Source organism: Eriocheir sinensis, chromosome 2 (genome assembly GCF_024679095.1).
Source record: "Eriocheir sinensis breed Jianghai 21 chromosome 2, ASM2467909v1, whole genome shotgun sequence".
In the NCBI taxonomy this organism is placed as follows: Eukaryota; Metazoa; Arthropoda; class Malacostraca; order Decapoda; family Varunidae; genus Eriocheir; species Eriocheir sinensis.
This window is the reverse complement of record NC_066510.1, coordinates 3408511-3423453: the sequence shown is the minus strand read 5'-3', so window position 1 is coordinate 3423453 and position 14943 is coordinate 3408511. Positions and strand designations below refer to the sequence as shown.

At 42.8% G+C, this 14943-nt stretch overlaps 1 protein-coding gene across 3 annotated transcripts in view; it reads left to right on the top strand.

The window, feature by feature from the left end:
- The first annotated feature begins 1382 nt into the window (after window positions 1–1382).
- Window positions 1383–14943, top strand: part of LOC126998589 (uncharacterized) — a 43983-nt gene continuing 30422 nt past the window's right edge. Inside the window, exon 1 of one of the 3 annotated variants that reach the window (XM_050860434.1) lies at window positions 1383–1550. The gene's annotated coding sequence lies outside the window, so the exon portion shown is untranslated. The remainder of the gene's footprint in view (window positions 1551–14943) is intronic. The other 2 variants (XM_050860445.1, XM_050860456.1) reach the window with 2 other exon arrangements.

The window sequence follows — 14943 nt, the reverse complement described above, 5'->3', positions numbered from 1 at the left end:
TTTCTTTTAGTTCAGGGTACAGAGGAAGGCTCAAACTATAGATACCACTAAGGTCATAAAACTACCCCTGGACATGCCCAAAACTCTTACGAAATCCATATTTGTCAAATACATTTTTTCAATCGCCACTCCTCACATCAACTCTTTGCAAATGCCCAAAAAGAGACTAACTGGGTTTTAATTAGTGTTTCTTTAGGTTCAGGGTACAGAGGAAGGCGCAAACTATACCACTAGGGCCACAAAACTACCCCTGGAAATGCCCAAAACTCTTACGAAAGCCTTAAATTGTCAAATACATATTCTCTCAGGCCAAAAAGGAGACTTATATAAATAACTGGTGGGTTTTAGGAGTGTTTTTTAGGTACAGGGTACAGAGGGAGGCTCAAACCACCACTAGGGCCATAAAACTACCCCTGGAAATGCCTAAAACTCTTACGAAAGCCTTGCCAAATACATATTCTCACTCGCCGCCCCTCACATCAACTCTTTGCAAAGGCACCAAAAGTCAAAAGAGACTGACTGCCATGGGTTTTAATTAGTGTTTCTTTAGGTTCAGGGTACAGAGGAAGGCTCAAACTACCACTAGGGCCACAAAACTACCCCTGGAAATGCCCAAAACTCTTACGAAAGCCTTGTCAAATACATAGTCTCACTGAGGTCGCTCCTCACATCAGTTAATGTACTCTTTGCAAAGGCCCAAAAAGAGACTAACTGGGTTTTAATGAGTGTTTCTGGAGGTTCAGGATACAGAGGAAGGCGCAAACTACCAATAGGGCCATAAAACTACCCCTGGAAATGCCCAAAACTCTTACGAAATCCTTGTCAAATACATCTTCTTACTCGCCGCCCCTCACATCAACTCTTTGCAAAGGTTAAAAAGGAGACTAACTGGGTTTTAATGAGTGTTTCTGTAGGTTCAGGATACAGAGGAAGGCTCAAACTACCATTAGGGCTATAAAACTACCCCTGGAAATGCCTAAAACTCCCAGGAAAGCCTTGTCAAATGTGTGTACTTGGGCGCTGAACACTGTCTATTGTTGGTAACACTGCAGGGCCCGGGGTAGCTATATGATGAAGGCCTTTGGAGGCTCCCTGTTATATTCTTACTCCCTACCTTCCACTCACAGACTCTCACTGCTCGCCTTAAGACATGTCAGCTCCATCTGATACACTCACGGTGCTTTTTAATGCTATTCTCTTACACCCAACTTTCTGTACGGGAAGGAAGACTGGCCAAGGAGCTCCAAATATCCATGGAAACCAATGCCAATGTGTTGTATTTTATCTTTAAACGTAATAAATGGTACCAGAAATCTTTCACAGGTCTCCAATTCTTTTAATCCATGACCACGTGAATGTCAAGCAGGGTGATTGCTAGTAATTAAAACATTGAGGGTCACGTAGGTGTTGGCAGCAGGGAGGTGAGGGAGAGGAAAGGAAACACTCTCAGGAAAACAATCTACCTCAGAACAGCCTAAAAACCTTGTCTAGCTTTCCTGATGGGACTCCCGCGAGGTTTAAAGGCTTAGCAGGAGCAGTGCAGCACCCAGGTGAGTCCGTGCCCTGGGTCAAAGGGGTTAAGAGGTGCTGGAGAGGTTAAAACATGCCGGTGTGATTCCTCCCTGGAGCAGAATTTGTGAATTTGTCATTGTCATTTAATTCATTGCTGGGTGTGCCGACCACTACACCAAGGGGCACACTGGCCTCAGCATGGCATGTGTGGTCAGTAATTCCAGTGGTAATGCTGTGACGGTGGGGGTGGGGAGGGGGTTACCAGGGACGTTTTCATACCACCCTCATAACATAATTGGTTGTCATTTTTCGGTGATTTCCAGGTTTGACAGGTGGTAGTGGAGGGGGGAATCTGGAGCTGTCTTGTGTAGGACAGTTGGCCTCTTGCAGTCTTCCTGTGTTCTTATGTTCAAATTTCCATCATGTGACGCCCAGTTTTGTATAGTTGCCTTCGTCATTCAGGGTTTCAGTGTTCTAGAATTGACCTTTTCATTTCTGCCTAAATCTTAAGCCAAATGAGATAATGACAGTCCTTTTCTGATTTCCCGAAAAATAGAAAATAATGACTTGGGCGGTTTGTTTACGAAGGTGACGATATTATAGTTAAGGGACAAAATACATGTCCCTCAACCATAATATGAAGGCGCAAGTACTTAAAAGTAAAGAAAAAGGCCTAGGCTAATCCCCTTCCCCTAACGATCTTGGGGGACCCGTGGGAAATCGGGTTTTTGGGATGGGGGAGCAGACCAACGGTATAAATGAATGGGTCAATAGTGAAATAAAGGGAGCCATCTCACATGATGATAATACTGACTTTGTGTTGCATGTTTTCTCTGGACACAGTGCAGTAATTAATAGTAGTGCCATGCTCCTGCCATGGCATGCTGTCGTTATGTTTATTATTTCAATTTTATCATCTCTAATGCATATGTGTTCCTTTAACGTGGCCTTGGTATTTGTCAGATTTTGTTATTTAGATTTTGCAAAAACAAAGTTATTGATTCCTCCAAATTCCACCCACCCTGCTGCCCCCAAACTGTCCTCATTCTGCTCACTGACCCCAGGTGGGTAGCACTGCTTACGTTGGGAACCACTGGTCAAGCACATCATATTTCGGCAGCCGGGTGTGTGTGTGTGTGTGTGTGTGTGTATGTGGGGGGGGGGGGGGTGTCTGATCAAGTTGGGTTAGGTTAGGTTATTGGGGGTCAGGTTAGGTTAGGTTTTAGGGGTTTAGGGTGTCAGTTGTGTTAGGTTACCTGGAGTTGGCTTAGGTCTAGTTAGGTTTGACTAAGTTTCATTCAACTTTTTTAGATTTGTTAAGTTTGATTGCAATATATATGTATGATCAGAAATCACTTGTTTCCAGTTTAACTCCCCCTTCCCTTAAAGTAGTGATTTTTATATGAAAAGAATGCATATTAATAATAAACACACCAATCCTCACCAAAGAAAAGCTTTTGCCCTCAATATGCAGTAACAAGAGAAATATTCTTGTAGTTGTTTGTAGTTCGTTTAAAACTTGCTTAATGATTTTATGATCATCAGCAAAGTGATTCACAACTTCCTTGAGGTTATGCCTTCTGTATTGTATCCACCAAGTGTTTTTACCCCTCACAGATGCTGGTCATATATACAGGGCCATGTCTACCCTTGTATGGAGTACATATTCATGTCGTGGGGGGGGGGCTCCATACCAGGGGTGTATTTAGGACCTTGAAACATTGGGGGCTTAGCTCAGCCCAAAATGCTGGGTGGTTGGAGGTGAGAGAAGCACAGAGTTTTTAGGGTAATTCTGAGGCTTCTCTGACATGCATTAGGGCCAATTTATGTGTTATTGTATATAGCAGTAACACTGAAAATACGTGGTGTGTAATAATAAAACTTTCAAGATCATTATCATATTATGGTAAAGCAGAACCACATTTAAGTGCTTAAGACTGATGTGTCATACATATAAATGTACTGTACAGACAATTTCGATTTTTTTTTTTTTTTTTTTTTGCTTTACTCACCTAAAAAAAAAAAAAAAAAAAACTGGCAGCCTTTACCCTTATTATAGACGTATTGATTGTTTATCCCATTGTCATAGCCCAGGTAATCATATCACCATAGTATAAATGAGGGGCTGCGCGTCCAAACCAGGCTAAGCATCAAAACCAAAGTTTGCTGCAAATCGTGGTCAAAGTTCGGAAGCTATCTTACTTTCGTCACTCCGGTATTAATGATGTTATGATGGTCATTTTTGGTCAGAATATACATTTACATGTCTATTTTTACTGTGCAATGGTATATTGCTTTTACTATGCAAAATGATACCTATACCATGCAAGTCTTTTAATTTTTTTTGTGTTTATAATGAATGTTAGAAAACTTTGAGAGTGTTTTGCGACAGAAACTTTAATGTCACGCATCACTTACGAACCTAATAGTACTATTATTTGCACTATGAAGTATTGATGTATATAACACAGTGGCAAAGAGATGAAATAGTGGATAAAAAAATGGCAGAGAGAAGAAATTCCATTTACTTTGAGTATGAACAAAAAGTAATGGAATTAAAAATAACACAAAATAGTACCTCTCTTTAAGAGAGTTTAACCTTATTTCTAGTGTCGAAAAGTGGATAGATCTACCACAGACAACTAGAAGAAGGGTTATAATAGCGATATATAGCATAAAATCAAAATTGCTAAGTATGGCACTTAGCCTGTTTTTTTTTTTTTTTTTTTTTTTTTTACAACAAAGGAGACAGCTCAAGGGCACAAAAAAAGGAAACAATAATAAAAAAAGCCCACTACTCGCTGCTCCTAAGAAAGAATCAAAAGAAGTGGCCGAAAGAGAGGTCAATTTCGGGAGGAGAGGTGTCCTGATACCCTTCTCTTGAAAGAGTTCAAGTCGTAGGCAGGAGGAAATACAGATGAAGGAAGATTGTTCCAGAGTTCACCAGCGTGAGGGATGAAAGAGTGAAGATGCTGGCTAACTCTTGCATAAGGGGTTTGGACAGTATAGGAATGAGCATGAGTAGAAAGTCATGTGCAGCGGGGCCGTGGGAGGGGGGAGGCATGCAGTTAGCAAGTTCAGAAGAGCAGTCAGTGTGGAAATATCGATAGAAGATAGAAAGAGAGTCAACATCGTGACGGAATTTAATAGGTAGAAGACTATCAGTAGGAGGAGGAGAGCTGATGAGACGGAGAGCCTTAGACTCCACTCTGTCCAGAAGAGCTGTGTGAGTGGAGCCCCCCCACACGTGAGATGCATACTCCATACGAGGGCGGACAAGGCCCCTGTATGTGGATAGCAACTGTGCGGGGGAGAAGAACTGGCGGAGACGATACAGAACGCCCAACCTCGAGGAAGCTGACTTAGCGAGAGAGGAGATATGAAGTTTCCAGTTGAGATTTTGAGTTAAGGATAGACCGAGGATGTTTAGTGTTGAAGATGGTGATAGTTGAGTGTTGTCGAAGAATAGGGGATAGATGTTTGGAAGATTGTGCCGAGTTGATAGGTGGAGAAATTGAGTTTTTGAGGCATTGAAGGACACAAGGTTCCTTCTGCCCCAATTGGAAATGATAGCAAGGTCTTAGGTTAAGTGTTCTGCAGCCTCCAGTCTGGAGTCATGTACTTCCTGTTGTGATGGTCTTCTATTGAAAGAAGTTGAATAATGCAGAGTGGAGTCGTCGGCGTTGGAGTGGACAGGACAGTTTGTTATGGAAAAAAGATCATTGATGAATAACAGGAAGAGAGTGGGTGATAGGACAGAGCCCTGTGGAACACCACTGTTGATAGGTTTAGGGGAAGAACAGTGACCGTCTACCACCGCAGAGATAGAACGGCCGGAAAGGAAACTGGAGATAAAGGAACAGAGAGAGGGATAGAATCCAAAAGAGGGCAGTTTAGAAAACAAAGACTTGTGCCAGACTCTATCGAAGGCTTTCAATATGTCTAGCGCAACAGAGAAAGTTTCACCGAAACGGCTAAGAGAGGATGACCAAGAGTCAGTTAAGAGAGCAAGAAGATCGCCAGTAGAACGCACCTTGCGAAACCCATACTGGCGATCAGATAGAAGGTTAGAAGTGGAAAGGTGCTTTTGAATCTTCTGGTTAAGGATTGATTCAAAAGCTTTAGATATGCATGAAAGTAAAGCTATAGGGCGGTAGTTTGAGGGATTGGAATGGTCACCCTTCTCAGACACAGGCTGTACAAAGGCATACTTCCAGCAGGAAGGAAAGATAGATGTTGATAGGCAGAGACGAAAGAGTTTGACCAGGCAGGGTGTCAGCATGGAAGCACAGTTTTTAAGGACAATAGGAGGCACTCCATCAGGTCCATAAGCCTTCTGAGAGCTGAGGCCAGAGAGGGCATAGAAAACATCATTGGGAAGAATCTTAATAACAGACCTAAAGGAGTCAGAGGGGGAATGAGTAGGAGGAATATGCCCAGAATCGTCCAGGGTGAAATTCTTAAAGAAAGTTTGAGCGAAGAGTTCAGCCTTAGAGACAGATGAGATTGCAGTGCTGCCATCAGGGTTAAGGAGAGGAGGGAAAGAGGAAGAAGTGAAATTGGAGGAGATATTTTTGGCTAGATGCCAGAAATCACGGAAAGAATTAGAAGGAACAAGGTGTTGACATTTTCTATTGATAAAAGAAGTTTTGGTAAGTCGGAGAATAGATTTGGCACGATTCTGGGCTGAAATGTAAAGGTCATAGTTGGCGGGAGTTCGAAGGCTTTGGAACCTTTTGTGAGCTGCCTCTCTATCTTTGACAGCACGAGAACAAGCATGATTAAACCAAGGCTTTTTAGCATGAGGAGTAGAGAAAGAACATGGAATGTATGCCTCCATTCCAGAGACAATCACCTCTGAGATGCGCTGGGCACACACAGAGGGATCTCTCTCCTGGAAGCAGTAATCATTCCACTGGAAATTGGAAAAGTACATCCTCAGATCGTCCCACCGAGCTGAAGCAAAATGCCAGAAGCATCGCCTCTTCGGTGGGTCCAGAGGATGTACAGGAGCGATAGGACAGGAAACAGAAATAAGGTTATGATCGGAGGAGCCCAATGGAGAGAACAGTTTGACAGAGTAAGCAGAAGGATTAGAGGTAAGGAAGAGGTCTAGAATGTTGGGCCTGTCTCCAAGACGGTCGGGAATACGTGTATGGTGCTGAACCAACTGCTCTAGGTCGTTGAGGAGAGCAAAGTTATAGGCTTGTTCACCAGGCTGGTCAGTGAAAGAGGATGAGAGCCAAAGCTGGTGGTGAACATTGAAATCTCCCAAGATGGAGATTTCAGCGAAGGGAGGGTGAGTCAAGATGTGCTCCACTTTAGAATTCAAATAGTCAATGAATTTTACATAGTTAGTAGAGTTAGGTGAGAGATAAACAGCACAGATGTATTTAATGACAATGAAGTCTTAGCCAGATGGTGGAAAATTTAGAAGAGTCAAGGTCGTGGGCACGAGAGCAAGTGATGTCGTTGCGCACGTAGGCACAACATCCAGCTTTGGATTGAAATTTAAGATAGAGATAGTAGGAGGGAACAGAGTAGAGGTTGCTGTCAGTAGCCTCAGAAACCTGTGTTTCGGTGAGGAAGAGAAGATGAGGTTTAGAGGAGGAGAGATGGTGTTCCACAGAATGAAAATTAGAACAAAGACCACGAATGTTGCAGAAATTGATAAGGAGGAGCTTCGAGGAGTTATCAGCATAGCTGGGCGTTATCGCGATAAGTTATCGCGATACTTTATCGCTGATAACAAAATCGGATTATCGGCCATCCGCTACTTATTTAAATATATTTCGGTATCTTCGTTACTTTTGTAACCAAACTAGCGATAATCGTTACTTTTTTTTCTGCCTCAGAAAAAAAACGTTGTCTCCCTACTGCGCATGCGTGGCCCGGTGTTGTATGAAAAAACTTCGGGGTATGAAATATCTTCGGTGATGAGATTTCATACTTAGATCATGAAAATTAAAACACTAGGTTATTTTTTTTATGATACTCAAAAATCAATATATCATAGAGAAAAATCATTTAACTTTGCCCCCAAAAGTGATTATTCACTGCCTCAAATTTGATATTCCATATTCGTTTGTGACCATGCCATGATACTGAAGGCACCCAGTGTTGTGTTATTTGGTGTCCCACCGTCAAAAGCTGGCGCTTTTGTTTACAAACACTGGTCTCTCGTGAATTGCGCATGATCAGACCATTAAGTGTAGACCTGTACAGTCTCACAATGCTTTTTTAACACATTAAGAGTTGCTGGAAAGCTGAATCAAACACACAGTACCACCATCCTCGCTGTTTCTAGAACGACGTACACTCTGTACATATAAATACAACTCGTACAGAGTGTCGTTCTAGAAACAGCGAGGATGGTGGTAGTGGTACTATATGTCTGATTCAGCCTTCCAGCAACTCTTAATTACGGTTTAAAAGCTTTGTGAGACTGTACAGGTCTACGCTTGCTGGTCTGAGCATGCACCGTTCACGAGAGACCAGTGTTTGTAAACAATTTTTGTAAAAAAAAAAACTTTGAGATCCAGGACTATTCATAAAACATTTGGGGCTATAGCCTCGAAAGCCTAGGCCTAACGACGCCACTGCTCCACACACATGCACACTTTTTTTATTTTTTATATGTGGCCTATAGCACCGGTAGGCTATTACGTTGGGGCCTGATGGTCGGTCTGAGCCCGTCATGGTGCAGGCAACTGTTTATAGTGGCACCATTATTATTGGCTCATGCTGCCCCCCGGAGCTCATTCTTGATTTCACTTACGCTGCACAGCTTCTTCTAGAGTCCGGGTTGATAGGTGGTCTTCAGGACAGCATGTGGGTAGTCTTAGGTCACTTGTCGTGCCTGTCCTCCCACACGGGCGTATTCAGGCAAAAACATACCTCACTTCAATCTTTCATACCTTCACTTCTACTTACCTCACCTGACTGCATGAAGTATCATTGTAAAGTACATACTCTTAACTGTCCTTTGACACTAATTTGAAGACTATATGACCATTGCTAGAGCGAGTATGGAATATTGAAGTAGGATCACTGAAAACACATTATTATAGACAGTTTTCCACCCCTAGTGGACTTCCCTACTATGATTTAGTAATAAAAAGCGTAACTTATATACCGTTTATGTGAAACGCACCCCCAAAAAATTAACTTCCGGGCCTTCCTGATGCCCTTGATAGGTGTTGAGGTCGAAGGGCTCCCATCTTGTGGATGAAATTCACTGGAAGGTGAGAATAGGTGGGATATGTAGTGGATGTCTTCTCAAAGCTAACACAAGGCATACACTAACCAATAATTAGTCATTGGAGCATGGTTGGGTATTATTTGAAAGAAAATGACATGCTTACCCTACTTCACCACAAACAAATTAAATTTGATGGCTTGCTAAGTCAAAAAATGCCTTGTCGACTATTGTCGACACCCGCGGTTTGAGCCCAGGCACCAGCTGTCGACTATTGTTGACACCCGCGCTTTAAGGGTTAACCAGTATCTTAATTCTTTCGTTCCTTTCATTGGTAAACCCTGGAACAGCCTTCCTTCATCTGTATTTCCTCCTGGCTATGACTTGATCTCTTTCAAGACACCCCTCCATCTGAAACTGACCTCTCTGTTGGTCATTCTTCTCTATTTTCTTTTACAGGAGCAGTGCTATAGTGAAATCAGATTGGTGAGATGTTTTTTTGTGTTGGCTCCCTCAAGTTCTTTTCTCCCCGCCGCTCCTCCACACAGTCCCATCACTTATCTCTTCTTCATAAGTTACCTATTGCTAACAGAGGAGGAATGATAGGTGTCGGGAATGTGTGGCAGAGCAGCGGGGAGGAAAGGACTCGCGGAAGCCAACGCAAAACTGATCTCGCCAATCTGGTTTCGCTATAGTGGGCTTTTTTTGTTTCTATTTTTTTCTCTCGAGCTGCTTCCTCTATTGTTAAAAAAAGAAAAAAATGTGCTTCATCCAGCATATTTTAACATGAATATAAATCATGATAGGAGCCAACACTAACCACACTGGCACTCTTGCTCATCATTCTTCTTTATGCAGAAGCTGTTTTTTTTTTATTGGAGAACTCATCTCTTCCCTGAGGATATTTTTGGACCTAATTTGATAATCTCACGTACTCCTCCAGATTCTCTTGATATCCATAAAAGTTTTGTATGGCACCTTATCAAGAGCTTCCTTTAGATCTAGTATATATAGTCCACTTAGCCTTTGCTTTTTAATAATATCCACCACTCTTATAAAAGTGTAGTAAGTTTGTGGCACATTAATTCCTAAATCCCTAAATCCAAATTGTTTACTAGTTGATATTAGCTGTTCATCTTCCAAAACTTCATCTTTTTCTTAATATTTTTCTCACATAGTTTGCAAACAACTTTATTTAGGGACAGTGACCTGTAATTCAATGGACCTCTTATCACCACTCATATATTGAAACTATCTGCTCTCTTCTAATCCTGCAGCACATCTTCCTTTAACCCATCTGCTGCAATTGGCACGGATTCTGCCTTTGCTGGTTGCCTGGTAACATACACTCCCAAGTCTTTCTCTGCCTCTGTGGTGGATAGTGGAGTGTCTCCCATGTGGTATTGATATGCTGGATTTCTCCTCCCAAGGTGCATGACTTTACATTTTTCTTCATTGAATTGTAGCAGATACTTTTTGTTCCATTCCTGTAGCTTGGTGATGTCTTCTTGTAGGAAATCTGCAGTCAAGGGGTTAATGATCTGCACACTGTTTTGAGATCCAAGTGACATAAATATGAAATGGCCCACAAGGCACCGACACCATCTCTTAATTAAATGTGCCTCTAATATGAATCAATGATTTAGCACTAGCATGTGTCATTGGGGAGGCAGTGGCTGAGTGGTCAGTGTGTGGGTGTGGTGAGCCCGAGGACCTAGCGTTGACCAGGTTCAAGTCTCACCGAAACACGCTGATTTTTCAAACCATCATTGCGTGGCAGAAGATTACCCACATGCTGCCCAGACCTTCAGTCAACCCTAACTTCAGCAACTTCGGTCAAGAGGAGCACCGGGGGGCAGCATGGGTCAAGCAAGAGGCATACATCATGGCAGCCACTGATGGGCTGGGGCTGTCGAAGATGCCCCTCAAGACATCTTACCGGCGCTACGGCCAGCACCTAAGAAAAAGACACTACATGTCAGATCCGAGTCACTGAGCACACATCGCTGGTTGTATTTGTCAATACGTATGTCAAGAGCTGTAGAGCAGCGCCCTACATTGTGTTCCTGACTAGTTTTTTGCCTGTTCAGCGCTTGTCAGGGGGCCGTCACTGCTTGGTATGGGCGCTGCGGTGATGGCTCAGCATATGGTGATTACCTAATATATTTTTTCATCACCATCTGACGGTGTACACATGCCATGCAGTGACCTTTGTTGCTGATGAGATTTGACACTTCGGGTTTCCGGGATGAACCTTGGTGCTGACACGTCACTGACCAGTCGCTGCCTTGCACTGTTTGGCGCCACTTGTCAGTTGCTCCTTCCTTTATAGAGCCGTATGGCGGAGACCACTCGGGGTGGCTCATGTGACAGTATGCAGCTTGTAGCCACGCCCCTCCATAATGCCTCCGATCTATCAAGATATGATGACTGTGTGCTGGCCATGTAAAAATATTTGAGCATGCTGAAAACATTTTGGCCCTTGTGCTGACTATTGCTGCAGTAGCTAAGTGGTCAGCTTGCTGGTGTGGCGTTCAGGAGGATGCCGGTTCAAATCCCGCCTGCAACTATAAGCTGATAATTTCCAGCTATCGCTGAGTGCCCTAAGACTACCCAAATGTTGTCCTCAGGACCACCTATTAACCCAGACTCTAAATTCAATATAAAACAGGCAGCATGAGCCAAGCAAGAGGGCACCCCTCTAAACACTTGCCTGTGCCAGAATGGGCTGGGCCGATCACCAGGCCTCACCAATAAAGTTTACTGCCACCAATGGCAGAAAGTTATTAAAAAAAAAAAAAAAAAAGACACCCTGACCATGCATGATGCTCCGTGATCACCATGCCAGTGCTTTCCCGACCATGTGGTGGACATTGGTCAGTGTGCTTGATACCTTGGTGTGACAGCTCCTTTAGTAAAAGATTTTTTCCAAGCATTTTCCTTTCATTTCTATGCCCTTCCACATCTAGTACTAAACCTTTCATTCTCCCTAATTAACCCTTGCAAAAGAATTGGTACATATCTACCTTCATGGTGTAGTGGTCATCATTCCTGCCTATTCTTCTGTTTTCCCGGGTTTGAGTCCCAGCCAGGGCAGTCAGCGTGCAGCTCACCCAGCTGTTCACCCTCCCGTCCAGGCTAGTTGAAAATTGGGTACTACCTGGGGAAGGTAAACTGCAGCAATCCCGGTTTTCACATTGCCTCATGTCACTGAATAAATTGGTTCTTACCTACCAATGGATCAGAGATGAGCACTGCAGCCACGCACAGTTATAGCATATGCACCTACTTCTACCTTACTTATTTAAGGTATTTTTTATATAGTTTTAAAAACATATTTATAATGTATACTTTCTTGTGTCATTATTTCACTCAAATCAGTGTTATCAAAGTACAGGCAACCTCCATTATTTGATCATTTTTTACTCTACATTTTGCTCTTTCAAGATTTAAAAATGATTAGACATGCAGTGCCTAACATTTTGTAATTTTTATTCAAATTCTGCACTTGAGTTTCATTTTCAAACTGTACCAACTATCTGCCTGCCTGCCAGCTAGTGCTACTGGTAACTAATCAGGAAGAAGCTTCTGCTTCACACTCTGGTTCTCTGCCATTCTGACTTGACCATTGCTCAACCCCAAACCCCAACTATTATTCCCAGCAAGTGGTGCTGTGTGCTCACCAGCCAGCCTGTCATAAAAAGTGAAAGTGTAGTGTCATACACACACACACACACACACACATCAAACACCAGAATTTACTCTTTACTACACTCCAACATGACTACTGTGTGTAACGAAACACATGAGAAATTAATCCAGACAAGGAAAGGTTTTCCTGGCGTCAGGGATCAAACCTGCGACCAGCGAGATGGGAGAGCCATTCCTTAACCAGTCGGCCAGAGGTACCCCACTCGCAGAGTGAGTTATGGGAGGCTGGCCCATCAGGCAAGTTGCTGCACTACACACACACACACACACACACACACACACACATATATATCAGAAAACTAGAAAGGATAGAGAATTGCAACTAAAATGGTCCCAGAACTCTCGAATATGACATATAACGACAGATTGAAGGAGATGGATTTGATGACACTGGAACAAAGGGAGAGAGGAGATCTGATCACGCTGTATAAGTTGGTAAATAAAATAAGTTTGATGAGGTGGATAGGGATGATCTCTTCTTAACTGTGAGAACACAGGGGCTGAGAGGACATAGGAAGAAAGTTAATTAAGGAACCTGTTTGAGTGACTTAAAAAGTATAGTTTTCCACACAGAAGTGTTAACACATGGAACAGGTTGCGGGAAGAGGTGGTGGAGGCGAACAGTGTCCAACAAATGAAGGAAAGGCTGGATAAATGTAGATATGGAGACGGGACTATAAGAGCTTAGCTCAGGCCCGGTAGACTACAAATAGGTAACTGCACGCACACACACACACACACACACACACACACACACATATGCAGTATATAGGGTGCTGAGTGGGATAGAAAAAGTGGACAAATAAGATTTAATAATGTGGGATACAAGAGAATCAAGAGGCCATGAAAGGAAGATGAAAAAGGAAGCCTGTAGAAGATATATAAAGAGGAAAAGCTTTCTACAAAGTGTGGAGGAGGTCTGGAATGGCCTGGAAAAAGATGTGGTCCACGCAAAGACTATTCATGATTTTAAGGCTAAGTTGGATTATAGGAGATATAGAGATGGGACAGTATGAGCATAGCTCCTCTTCCATATACCACAACTAGGTAAATACAGACACACACACAAACACACACACACAAACACACACACACACACACACACACACACACACACACACACACACACACACACACACACACACACACAGACAAAGACCAGATTAGAGGAACTGGGCTTACCAACACTGGAAGGAAGAAGAGAAAGAGGAGACCTGTATTGTACAGGAATACGAGAGGAACGGAAGTGTTGGACAGAAATGATTTAATGGAGATGGAAGGGAGGAGGCAACTAAGAGGACACAGGAAGAAATTGAGGAAGGGGACTTGTTTGAAAGACATAAAGAAGTACAGTTTTCCATACAGGGGTGTGGATACTTGGGACAGACTAAACAAAGACGTTGTTGAAGTAGACAGTGTCCATATAATGAAGGAAAGTTGGAGAAATATAGATTGGGAGACAGGACTGTCCAAGCTTGAGCTCAGGCCCTGTATGCTACAATTAGGTAAATATACTCCTTTCCTGTCAGGGTTGGAAAAAACTTTTTTTTTTTTTAACCCAACCCATTTTTTTTTTGAGGGGGGGGGGATGATTATTGTGCTTTTTTTTTGTTTTTTTATTATTTTTTGTTTATTCCTCGTATTTATAATTACGTAAATCAATTTAAATAATCAATTAAAAAGTAGTCAAGGGTAAAACAAAAGGTGTGAAGTGTTATCTGAAGGATAGACTTTTTTAGGTCCTGTTGATACAGGTTGTTAACTTGTACTGTACAGGAAACGAATGGGTGAGGCTTGACTACTGGTCACTCAGCACTCCTCAGTTACTCAGTCAGTCTCTCCTTGTCGTGAGTGAGAGGATCACACTGTTTAATTGTTGTGCTTAGCGGGGCACCCTGGTGCGGTTAGTATCACCCTAATATATATTTAGTATATAAATTATAGTTAAGAGTCAGAGAAGATAAGTAGTGTTGTTTCCTGTGTGTGTGTGTGTTATCACTTAGACCAATGGTTTTCCAGGGGGTACGCCAAGGGTCTGTCAGGGGGTACGTGCTCCCCACAGGTCGTTAAGGTTAGGGGCCTGGCCGCCCAATGACTTTTATTGTACGTGTACTGGACAGGGAGAGAGGCGCTAGGTGTGGTCGGGCACGCACCACTCGACAGTTGTGAATGGTGAACTGGAGATTGGTGTTGCACTTTTTGGCAGGTTGGTCCCTTTGTGGCTACTGTCTTTACTGATATAGTAATTTCGGAATGCTGTGTTGATTTCAGTAACATTATTATACGCGAGTATTGTGTCCTTGAAGAGGTCGCGTAAATCAAAAACAATGTAAATCAAACAAGAGGTAGGTTTCTATCGAAAAATAAATATTCACTTCATTCAGTGGAGAGAGAGAGAGAGAGAGAGAGAGAGAGAGAGAGAGAGAGAGAGAGAGAATATCCATATCACCAAGATATCCACTCAGGCACTCAGTCTCAGCCTCACTCGTGTGAGGAAGAAATGAGGGATACCATGAGCGACT